Here is a 13049-nt window from a genome sequence, read left to right on the forward strand (position 1 = left end):
TAAAAGCAAAATTTTGAGTTTCAACACAAATCGCAATGCGAAGTGTCAAATTCTTCACAATTTTTCCTTTTGCACTATATTGTAGAATGGTGACTGTGTCCATTACAGCTGCTTTGAATTTTTTTTTAAAATGATAAAGGTGTGAACTTTATCCTGCATTTCATGAAAATAGTTAACATGAAAGTATTACACCATGTGCATTAAACTAGCTATGGCTATCTGCAATAGCACTTACAATTATAATTTTTGCTATCAGATTTCATCTCAAATAGCTAATTGCTTGTCACACATGAATACAGTGGAACCCTTTAATAAAAGACACCTTGATAATCAGGACACTCGTCCATGGTCTAATTTGTAATAATGTATATTTACACCCCTGAAATCAGGACACCTCACTAATAAAGACACTTGACATGGTGTCAGGATCCACTGTATATATATAGGCAATTACTTGCAAGAGCATAGCTAACTGGTGATATACCTTATACACATGCACTTAGCATGTGAAGCATGCTCTATCTGCAGAGGCATGCCCCTACAGGAAACGTTTGAAAAATTAGCCTTCTGAAACTGAATTTGGCAACGCGTGAAAATGAATGTTATGTAACTGCTCTATAATAGAGTGGCTGACTGTTCTATTAGAATATATATATCTAGATCTTAAAGTGATAAATTATTCCTGTGATTACCTGGCCCACTAGTCATGTTACAAGACATAATATACTACTAAGTGTTTTCTAACAGACACAATACATGCCTGAAATTTTACCACTTGAGAATACATGCATGCAGGACACTCCTCATGATCATAACATAGCTACTGGCTATACTCTGAACATGTTTACAAAACTTGTTGATTGTAAAGTCATAATATTATAATAGCAATCAAAGGCTAGTAGACGCACAGTGTGTTGTGTTGTCTAAATAGATTTTGTACTATTTTTACCCAACAACCCTTGTGATATACATGAAGTCATTCTTTCAGAAAGCAACTAACAAGCCAGAAAAAGGTAATAGGTCAGGCATAGGATATTGTAACTGCTCTATTAGAGTGCTAAATTCTGCCCGGCATATTTTTACCAAGACAATTGCCTCCAGCTTAATGATGACATAATTGTACATACATGGACTGTTCACATGGATCCTTGTAGGCTTGGAGAACTTGAAATTTAATGTCCATAACCTTGAAGACATAGCGGCAAGGTGAATAGTAGAAATGCGTACAGCATCACTATAAAATAAAGGCTCGTTTACTTCTCTTAACCTCGAAGCTTGTAATCAAACTATTTACAATGCAGATATTCAGGTAGTAGAGAAAACAGTAAATTATAATACCAGTGGTATTGGAGCAATCGAGCCTTACTGAGGCAGCTGCCTCAGTTTAAAAAGTAGGAAATCAAGAAACTCTAGTAGAGCAGTTGCATACTTTGAGTCCAATAGAGCAGTCATATTGGCCTCAACTTCTAGGCTTTTCTGGCTACACTACACCCTTGATTGCCCTCCGTAGAAAGATAAAACATTGGCTAAGAAACAATGCAGCCAGTCACAAGCCCACAAATATCATGCACCTACCAGAATGGAGATACAATTCACACTTTGCATTCCTTTAATGGCTTACCAATCAGGTTGAAATTAGTGACTTTGTAGGTTTCTCTCTTGTGACCACCATGTGGATTTTCATGTAGCCAGTACAAGACCACACTCAGGCACCACAGTAGACAGTAAGCCTACCCAATATGATGGCAATATCACCAAAAGGTGTAGATGTGATTTATCAAATGCATATAGATGGGAAAAAAAGCCTGTGCCGCAAATCTTGACAGCAGTGCATGCCTCAGTCTGTACATGAAACATGCTACACTGCAAGCTACAGAATTCAAGCCAGTTTACTGACATGTAACTATGTATAGCAATGCACACAGCTGAGAAGCAGCTGCTGGTTAAATGATGAAAAATTCGTAGAACACCTAATACAAACAATGATTACACAAGGTAATTTTTCATGCAAAGTCCCAGACCAAAACTAGATGAGTAAGAGTCAGTAACCTCATCCCATGACTCAGCACCAACATATTGTAACCACATCCCTGCCACTGTGGTAACCACAAGTATCACCACCAACCAGGGGTATTATATTCGGAATTTCCCAAGCGTCATTGGGCGGTGTTTGTCTTTCCACCAAACTGCCGTGTCGCCTACAGTGAACTGTAATTAGAAACGTAATTCTGTAATGACGTATATATTGAACAAGAACGGTGGAAGTGGAACTCGTGGTGGATGTAGTTGTAAATACAGCTCTCGTTACAGGTGAACATTTGTATTATAAAGATGTAATAGTGCTGCTATTACTGTATGTTTTAAGTCACTCCCATGACATTCTGTCAGTTCCTCCTCTCCTGCACGATCGAGCTCCGGCCTGCACGTAGAGAAGCGGTCCATCCTCCATTATTGTTTTAACCATCATGTGTATTGAACACACTGCCATAATAAACTGTATAGAAGCATGCTAATATGATTTGATTATGCAATATGCTTCTAGTCAGACTGTACTGAGCCAAACATTGACAGAAACATGGCTCAAGCCAGTCTAGGAATTGATCAACTTGTTAGGTAACAAAGTGACAGTTTTTGGAGGGTTGTGCACTTTCATTGAACCTACACAGTATGCAAGAAAAGCTGGAAATATGGGTATTTTTTGGGTGCAGTTAATACCAGGAATGGGAAGCAATACATAATAGACCATATATATATATATATATGCACAAAATGATTGATTAGCAGCGTGCCCAAGAGTTTTTGACAGTGAACGACTATCACAAATTCCACACAAAATGCAGCTCAGGCTATATAACGTACCAGGTAGAGCTTCTCCCTTCAGTTGCCGGTAAAGGAATCTATTGTAATTGTGCACTTTCTTGTAATGTTATTTGAGTAATGAGTACTCTTTGCAATGAAGTGTAGCTATAGGATAAAATATTGATGTTACAAGTTTTAATAACAGTTGAGTGATGTAGAAACAGTTGAGTGATGTAGAAACAGTTGAGTGATGTAGAAACACTACAGTGCTACTACCCAGGGGGAAGCATACATTATACATTACACAATGCACTTAAGCAATGCTTGAAAATGTTTCACTTGAGCCAATGGCTACTGTACAAAACAGTGTTGTAAGTGGGTCAGTACTGTTGACTTGTTTGACCCACTGACCCGAATAGTGATCTGGATCTGACCCACATGTGACCCGGTTTTATTAAAATAGAGGCGTGCCACAAGAGCTAGATTAAAGTTCACAAGTTCCATTAGTTAGCCCTGCATTTTTTTAGACTATAGAAAGGATTGTCTGCAAGAAGTGAGTAGTTACGTATTGTCAAGCTGTGTGTGGCTCCACATAAGTCCACATGCAGCTATAGCAGTTAAGAATTTCCAGAAGTTAACTTATAGCCACACGTGATCTCATCCAGGTCAGACCCAGATATTCAGTGAAGTGGATAACACCCACTTGACCTGGACAAAATGTGACCCAAATGACCTGGATAATGCTGATGATCCGGTCCACTTACAACACTGGTACAAAATATCAATGAAGAGGTTCATTGAAGTTTAATAAGTATTTGAGTTCTACTGTGTTTATACTTTACAATTGCACAAAGAAAAACAAAGTTATTATGAAGAAATCAGTCTACGAAAATGACAACATGTGACGGTCACCAATTCACCATTGACAGTCTCCACATTCATCAAACAACCACAGACAATCATTGATGCTGGATATATCTCTGCAGAGAGGTAGAAGAATGTGTTTTCTGCCGTTTCTTTAGAATATATATAGCACTTAGGATCTTATGTAATTCTATTGCCAGTCCACGTGGGCTTGTCCTACCCCCTCTTCCTCTGGCTACAACCCTGGCACTTCAGAATACCAATTTTTGAGTTGATAAAATCCAATAGCAGCTCACTTGATGATTGATTATTAATGTAATTGCACTAGCAACTGCTAAAAGATTCTTTCTGTGATAAATTTTGAACAACCTACATAGTGTAAGAAAATTTATGAAAACAGCGTTGTGACTATTATACATGCAACTAAAGCAACTGATATGAATTACAAGGAATGTCGAAATCAATGTAGTAGTATTATCAAGTTGTTAGTTTCCCAATTTCACTTTCATGTTTAACTTTCTGTATCATTGCTAACTATATGGCACAGAATACCTACGTGCAAGTAAAGTACTACTACATTTACATTGCAAGTATGTAGATGATCATTTTGGTACACACTTATAGCCTGCTTGAGTGGGTATGAGTGCATGGCCTTTCCTTAGAATTGTTTTTATGTGTTTGTGAGCATGATCGCTATAAGCAGAAAGGAGGCTACCATATTTAATGGGAAAATGACGCATCTTTCTTCTTTTACTTGTAATATGTTGCTTTCATCAGCCAAAAAATCCACAATCATAAGTTGTGGTAAACTAGAGAGTGCCCTCCCTCAAGATTACTGCTTTTGCTTATGTTGTGTCAGGATAATAGCCAGATGAGATCTTGCACATCAACAACAACTTCTCAATTTCACAGAGCTACTCAGCCATTTAAATAGTACATGCACATGCTTGTTTGTTTTTGAGCCCAAGTTATTCTTTTCAAGCTTTCTTCTTTCACTCTTTCCTGTCATTCAATTGGTGACCATTTAGCTGTAGTTTTCTGTATAAAAACAAGCCGGCTGTGATCATTTATGTTTGAAAATGGAGTGAACTAGACCCACAGCATACTTTTGCTTGGAGAAACTAGCAGTACTCACACTATAACCTCCATGAAGCAGAATTTGCTGGAATTGTGTAAGAATAACCAAACAAGGCTAGATACCTAGGCATTTTATAAAGAACAACTCAGTTGTTAATTGTAAGTGTAGCTAACAGCCCAAGTAGCATCCCAGCAAATTTGAAAGTGTCAATGTCATCAGAGTTGGGGGTAACTACGTAGTTACTTTTGTAACTACGTTATGTAACTGATTACTTTTAAAGTAACTAGTAATATAACTAGTTACTTGCTTTGTAACTAGTAACTTGTAACTAGGAGTAATTGTCTGAAAAGTAACTAAGTTACAATAGTAACTAATTACAATAGTTACATTAGTTACATTGTAACTATAATTAATTATGCTTTAAAAGCAAGAGCACTTCAATTTTTGTGCCATGCTACAGCCACATTATGTAGACAGATTCTGTGTACTGTTCTCTATGATTCAGCTTGAGTAACAGACGTAGCAATAATTAAAACCAACCTGAAAAAGCCACAGAATTGTTATTTTAAGTGCACATATGTATTGCATCCCTTAATGATGCATATCTGAGCAAAATTCATGTTACAAAAGCTAAAAACAAGTCATAATTTATACCACGAAAGTAACTAGTAACTAGAGTACTAAGTTACTTTTTGAAAAGTAACTAACTAAGTTACATGGGATAAAAGTAACTAGTAACTAGTTACATTTCTGAAGTAACTACTCCAACTCTGAATGTCATACTGGTTTGGTACCTTTTTAAGGGTAGCTACAGAGTGGTAAACAATTTACTAGACATGTTAAGACTGAGTTATATACTATTGTAGTTGCAGACAATTGTGCGCTTGATGTTTTGTGTTTTCTATAGTAATGTTTATGACAATTCTCTTAATTGGATAATAATAGGGGATTCCAGGTTGTGTCACTGCTCATGAAAATGATAGCGCATTTTATTTGGTAGTGCATGAAGCTACATACTTATGTTAAAGCAAATTTGTCTTATTTTCCACAAAGTGCTTTTGTAGTAAAGCTATGCAAATTGATATTTCATCTTACTATATTGTATTTGTGCGTTAACTATACGAATAGCATGTATATACAAAGCCAGTGAATGTGGTTATTATCTAGGTAGACTAGCTTATCAAGGAAGTGAAGAAGAACTGGTGTTTAGTGGTATTGTCTTACTCGACAAGTGTTTAGCTTATTAGCGATGCCATGGTGGGGATCCAATCCACCTAAACTGCTGGAGGCTGCCAAGTTTTCTGTCATCGAAGACATCACTATCACACCACATGAAATTGGAAGGGGGTCATATGGTACCGTCTATGCTGCTGTTTATGATGGTAAACCATGTGTGGCTAAGGAGATGCATTCTTACTTGAACCAACCTCACCAAGGTCGTCAGAATACTGCTACACCGTTGGAAGTATTTTTTAAAGAAATTAACACTCTTAGCACCCTGAAGCATCCCAGCATTGTGCAGTTTTTAGGAGTGTACTTCAAATACAAGTCACATACACCCATACTAGTAATGGAGAGGATGTGGAAGAATTTGTTCAATCTGCTGGAAGAGCAACCCAACCAACTACCATTGTTGGTAAAGACACACATCCTCTATGATGTAGCTTGTGGTTTACAATATCTGCATGGTCAGAAGAAGCCAGTGGTTCATCGTGACTTGAGTGCTAACAATGTTTTGCTAACTGAAAATTTGGAGGCTAAGATAGCAGATCTCGGACAAGCTAAAGCTCTGGAAAAAATAGCTGGACAAAAATTGTCAACTGCACCAGGTAATGTTGCTCACATGGCTCCTGAAACTTTGAAGCACAAACCGACATATGATGCGAAGTTAGATATATTCTCATTTGGTTGTACCGTTCTGCATTTAGTCACTGAGCACTTTCCAAGTCCAACCGACCAGTTTGTACAATCATTAGACATGGTTGGTGCATTCACAAAGGTTTCTGAAATTGATAGGAGGAAAAACATTATTGACATGATGACTAGTAGTAGTTTATTGAAGCACATTGCAATTCAGTGTTTATATGATGAGTCTGCTAGCCGGCCAGCTGCTTCTCAAATTTGTGAAGAGTTAGAAAAGTATATTAAAGCATTGGAACATGAATCAGAAATTGCTGCTAAGCAGTATAAACAAGACAAACTATCTTTGGTACGGTTGCTACAGTCTCAGGAAGGTCAGCTGGAAAGGAAGAAAAAACTAATAGATGAACTTAATCAAGAGAAGAGAAAAAGTGAAGATTACTTCACCAAAAAGGAAGAGTACATAGCAACACTAGAATCACAATTACAAGACACAAAGAGTGAAGTCAAACAGCTGCAAGTGACTAGCTGTAGTCTCAGACGAGAAAGGGAATCTTTGCAAAAAGAACTAGCTAAACAAGATGATATCAACAAACAGCTGACTACAACTTATACAGGTCAAGTGGATAGGCTGAGGGGAGATGTGAAAGCAAAACAAGAAGAGGTAAAAGCAGCTGACTTGAAGTATACAGAACTGCAGCAAGAGTTTCAACTTTTGCAAACCAAATTGAAAGATGAGCAGATTTCACATTCCCGGGAAAAGCAAAGGGTGTTAATTTTGGAAGAGCAGTTGCAAAATCTCAACAGCGCTGCAGATATTCACCAACATATAAAGCTGAAGATAATATAGCAAAGGAAAAAAAGAATTACAAGCTACAGCTTGCAGAACTGCAAAGTAGATTGGAAGCTCAACATAAAAATGATCTTGAGGTGTTAAATGAGAAGTGTTCAGAAAAAGATGTTATCATTTTGCAATTAGAAAGGAAATTAGAAGATAAAGAGGGTAAGTTGAAAGAAGCAGTTGAAAACCTTTCAACTTATCAAGATCACAAGGTGAAATACTCAGAACTGAGGCGGAAATTTGAAGATTTGAAGCAAGTAAACCAGAAGAGGCAGCAAGAAGTTGTTCAGCCAATTCATGTTCTTAAAAGGGTAACTGATCCAGGTTCAAAGTTATATCAGCAACTTGTGGAGTTGCAGCATGTCAATGAGGCTAAGTATCAACAGCTGCAACAGCAGCAGAAATCTTATGCTGATACCTTTAAGCTTCAACATGAAAAGGTAGCTGCTGCACAAGCTGAAATGTCTGATTTAAAGAAGAAATCTGTTATACAAAAACAGCAGCTTGAAGAAAAGTCTTATCGTTTGAGTACACTGGAATCTTCTCTTAATGAAATGCAAGAATCATTTTACTCTAGAGAGGAAAAGTTGAAATCTTTGGAAGAAGACAATGCAACCCTTAATAAGTTGGTGGAAAATAATGAAAAGTTGCAGAGAAATCTTCAGAGTGATCTTAAAAGCAAAGAAGAATCTTTGAAACGAAAAGATGAAGAGCTTCAGCTGCTCAAGAAAGAGCATGCTGATGAATTTAACCAGTTTCATCTTCAGTATTCACGTCAGATAGATGATCTAAACAAAGATATCAAAATGTACAAATCTCGGACAACTGATCAAGGAGAAATTAGTACTTTGTTAAAGGAAGATGCTCAATATAAAGCTAATTTGGTGAAGAATACTGAGGAGAAGTTTAAGAAACTAGATAATGAACTGAAGAATTTTACCAAAACTCAAAAACTTTTAAAGAGACAAATCAAACACCAAGAAGTTACTATCAAAGAAAAAATGAAATACATTGAACAACTTGAAAAGAAAAGTTTTGATAGGCGGTCTTCACAGTATTACTTCAACGTTCACTGGTTCCCTTATGTGTCACTACCTGTAAAGAGAATTGGAGCCAGTGCTGTTGTCATCAAAGACAAGGTATTCATAACTGGAGGATACAAGGAAGTTAATCCCCTAGGAGAAGATTTGGATTCTTACCTGAAATCCTTGGAGAGGGGTAACGAGGTATTTTGTTTCAACACAGGAAAGTGTAGGTGTGATTCCATAGCTAGCCCAGTAGTGTTGGGAGGTGTAGCCAATGTGAATGGTCAGTGTGTACTGGTCAGTGGAGCTGAAGAGAACACTCTGACTGGGAATGTGTATGTGTTGTGTGAGGAAGGATCAGATGAGCAATGGAAGAAGTTCAGTGAGCCTGTCCCAACTCCTCGGATACTGCCATGTGTGTGTTGTCATGGTGAGAGGTGGATGATCGTGTGTGGAGGATATGCCTGTAAAGAAGGATCTAATTTGTTAGAAGCTGTGAATGTGGTGGAGATTCTTGACACCACCAAAGGGGAGTGGTACAAACTATCAAAAGAGAAGTGCCCAAATATTTCAAAAGTGGTCTGCTGTGCTGTAGGAGGCCAAGATATGTATGTTATTGGAGATGGTAAAGTATTAAGGAGCAATTCAAATAAGTTGATGACAGCCTCTGCAAGAAAGGCAGAAAGTAATGTACAACTTTGGTCTGACGTTGATGTAAATGTAGAAGAGCTAAATGGAAATTACAAGCCATTCAGTGTAGTAGAGGTGAATGGAGAGCCAATGATTATTGCTAGTGATAGTGAAAATGATGTGACTTGTGTTCTAATGAAGGATGCAACAGGCACATGGAGGAAGATGAGTGAAGCTGTAGAGTGTCAACATTGTTCAGCTGTGGTAGTGACTCCCACACTAGAACTACTCCTGTTTGGAGGATCTGAGAAGGTGTCTACAGATATTGCAACTTACATGTCCCAGAAAGGCACTTTAATACCAACGTTTAATTTGTATGGTAAGTTTAACTAAAGTAGTTGCATTTGTAATTATAAATGGTGGTATTACTTATAGATAATCTACCAGTCTTAGAATCAAGCAAAATATCAAAGAACACTACATTGCCGTCACAAGGTATAGCTGTTATTATCTGTATGTTGATAACCTAATTTCTTGGCAGATGTTATGGAAGATGTTTCTATAGCCATTGATCAACCTTCTGCTATCTCCTTCACTGGACCCATCCACACTAAACAGTTTGACGACAAAGGAGGAACATTTCAGTCTCCAGTCCACAAAGTATCAATAGTGGTTCCTCCTAATGCTATTGATGATGGTGAGAAGGTTACAGTTTACATGGGAGCCACAACAAGTGGACCATTTGATCTACCTAAAGATTGTAAGCTAAGAAGTGCAGTAGTGTGGCTGGGTAGTGAGAGCGATGTGGTGTTGAAGAGAAGCATAACAGTGGTAGTACCTCATTCAGCAGTGTTCACTAGTCCCCAACATCACTCCATGATGTGCTTCCTAACTTGTGAGGATTGTGAAGGTCCCAGGTACAAGTTCAGTTATTCGCTAAATCACTTTGATATTGATGAAGAACGAGGATGGATTGAACTAAGCAAGTTTGTAATGGTGGCTATGGCTGCTGGTCCCGACTACAGTATAGATGGTGAAGGAGTTCACTCTGAAGAAGAGCATGGATCTGATGATGATGAATTCCATGATACTCATGAAGAGATTCCACTTGGTTCACTAAAATTAAATCGACAAGGTAGTTCTCCAAAGGAGAAGACACTTAGAATGCCACCAGTTCAATACCTTGCCAAAATGTTCTGGCCTTGTGGACAAATACCAAACTCGTTTCGAGTTGATATTTACTATTTACAAAATCTTCCTACAGAGTTATATAAGGTAGATGCCAGGAAGTATTGTACGTCTTGTTTATGCATATATTGCACAGATTAACACGCTATACAGGAAAGCGTACTATGAAGATAACGGAACATATCCAGAAATTGTGGAGACAGAGTTTATGGTTGATAGTGATGGTACTGAACTGAAGTGTATACTCCCTTGTAGTGGCTCTAGTGAGTGTGACTGTTTATCTGGTTGGAGTGTGACTCAAGTGAATGACATCAGTGAAGTAAACTCTGTACATTACTATAACATTTGTATGGTGTGTGCATGTATAGATTTCTATTGGGAAAGATACTTGTAAATACAAAGTTGACCCAATGAAATTCTCATTCAAGTTTGACTGTACTCAAGCCAAGGCTAATCTCATCTGTTGCTTTGAGTTTCGAGGAGCTGACAGGATTATGAATAACAATGTAAACCAGTAAGCTTGAATTATCTTTGGAAAATTTTTTAATGTTACTAAACAACAGAGTACCTGATTGTCTTCAAAAAAGATATCAACATCCTAATAATGTATTTCCCTTCATTTTACAAAAGCGACTTCACTGTGAGGAAGCTACCGGTATGTATATAGTAGCTATACACTTCTATTTTGGGTTTCTGTTACTTGAATAAGCAACTAATTTTTTGTGTCTGGAACTTACTATAGGTGTGTTAAAAATTTCACATATACACTTGTAGTGAGTCTGATATGATACATAAATACGTATGTAATCCACATAACTATTCTGTTTTGTGTAGTGGAGCAGCAACATGGCACCCATAAGATGAATGCTGATGAAATAAATGCTGAAGAGGATGAAGGTAAGCAATTCTTGTGCATATTTTCTTCATTTTACTCATGCTCTGTTCTATCATACCATTGATATAGGGCCTGTGATGGACAGTCATCAAATAAAGAATATTTTATAACTTTTAATGGAAGTAGTTTAATTTGATTACTTGTACACTATATATTGGAAGTATTTTTGTATGTTAAACAAACAATTGCTGTGTACTTAAGATTGACCTCACTTTCTATAGTGGCTGAAGTTGATATGAATACTGTAATGATGTATACACATTTTTAGAGATTCAATTTAAGTTTTGCAAATAGGACAGTTTTGTAGAGCTGTACCGATATCGGTACCTATACGAGTATTGGTCAATTGTGAGTCTATAGTACAGATACTTCACCGGAGTAGTGTAAGTACTAGTAAAAGTACTGTAAGTATTATTAATATCTGCTATCGCAAGTGGTACGATCCCAGAGTGTACTGTGAGGTTCCTGGACTGTACTGTGAGGTGCCCTGAGTTCGATCCTACAAGTGGGTGTTATTTTTTTTTGATTTTGAGGGTTTTTTATACCACTTTTTTGGTAAATACATTTTTGTTGTATGATACTACTCTGTATATACTGACCAAAAACAGACGAGTTTGGATGACAGCACTGTGAACAATGAATGTTAGTAAATTCAACACAGCCATAGTGATTGTGCTATGTAATCTTACTATGCTAAATCTCACAATAATACATGTCAGTTACAATTATCAAGTATCAGCTGAATATTTAATATCAGTTTATCAGAAAACCTGTATCGGAAATAGACAATAAGTATCAGTATCAGCCATAAAATGTGGTATCGGTACAGCCTATATCCTTACAGTTTTGTGGTTTAGTCTCATTCATATAAACATAGAATAGCTCTGTTGGCTGCATAATACATTACCTACTTAGATGTGATACAGTAACTCATGATGACTGGCATCTTTCCCATATCACTATTTTCTCTCATATAGGTACTCATGATCATTTATGTTTGAGGTTTTCAAGATTTTCAACTCTCTACTTGAAATTGAGTAATTGTAATTTTTAAACAGGGGTGTACTCAGTAACCAAATACTGGTATTCAGTGGAGCCCAAAGAAGAAAAGTACATAACACAAATTACAAGTATAGACACAACAACAAAACATGCACACACACACACACACACACACACACACACACACACACACACACACACACACACACACACACACACACACACACACACACACACACACACACACACACACACACACACACACACACACACACACACACACACACACACACACACACACACACACACACACACACACACACACACACACACACACACACACACACACACACACACACACACACACACACACACACACACACACACACACACAACAAATTAATATTAATGCCAATGCAATTTTTTGAATAACTAAAAAGTAGTAGCCTCCACAACAGTTGATTATATTGTTCCACAGAACAATAAAAGGACTTTTTCCAAAATAATGTATATTGGTAGACACCCTGAGAAATCAAATTACAGTCAACATGACCAATAACCATAAAGTGACGATTGATGTTACGGCCACTTAGGATCTGTGCACGTGTATATAATACAGCACCAGGGCCGCCCACAAGGGGGGGCAACTGGGACATTTTGCCCCGGGCCCCAGCCTGAAAGGGGCCCCAGGAGGCCCCATGAAGGGCCCCCTGAATACCTGTTTAAAAGATTGATATACTCTAATAGAGCAGTCAGATCTAAATACTCTAATAGAGCAGTCACAGTATTCTTCAGAGGAGCAGTGTAGCAAGCTTATAGATAAGGAGATATATATATATATATATATTTTTTTATGTTATTTAGACA

At 37.5% G+C, this 13049-nt stretch overlaps 1 pseudogene; it reads left to right on the forward strand.

Moving 5' to 3' along the window:
• Window positions 1–2134: 2134 nt before the first annotated feature.
• LOC136240179 (uncharacterized) lies at window positions 2135–11470 on the forward strand (annotated as a pseudogene).
• The last annotated feature ends 1579 nt before the right edge of the window (window positions 11471–13049 follow it).

Source organism: Dysidea avara, chromosome 12 (genome assembly GCF_963678975.1).
Source record: "Dysidea avara chromosome 12, odDysAvar1.4, whole genome shotgun sequence".
Taxonomy (NCBI): Eukaryota; Metazoa; Porifera; class Demospongiae; order Dictyoceratida; family Dysideidae; genus Dysidea; species Dysidea avara.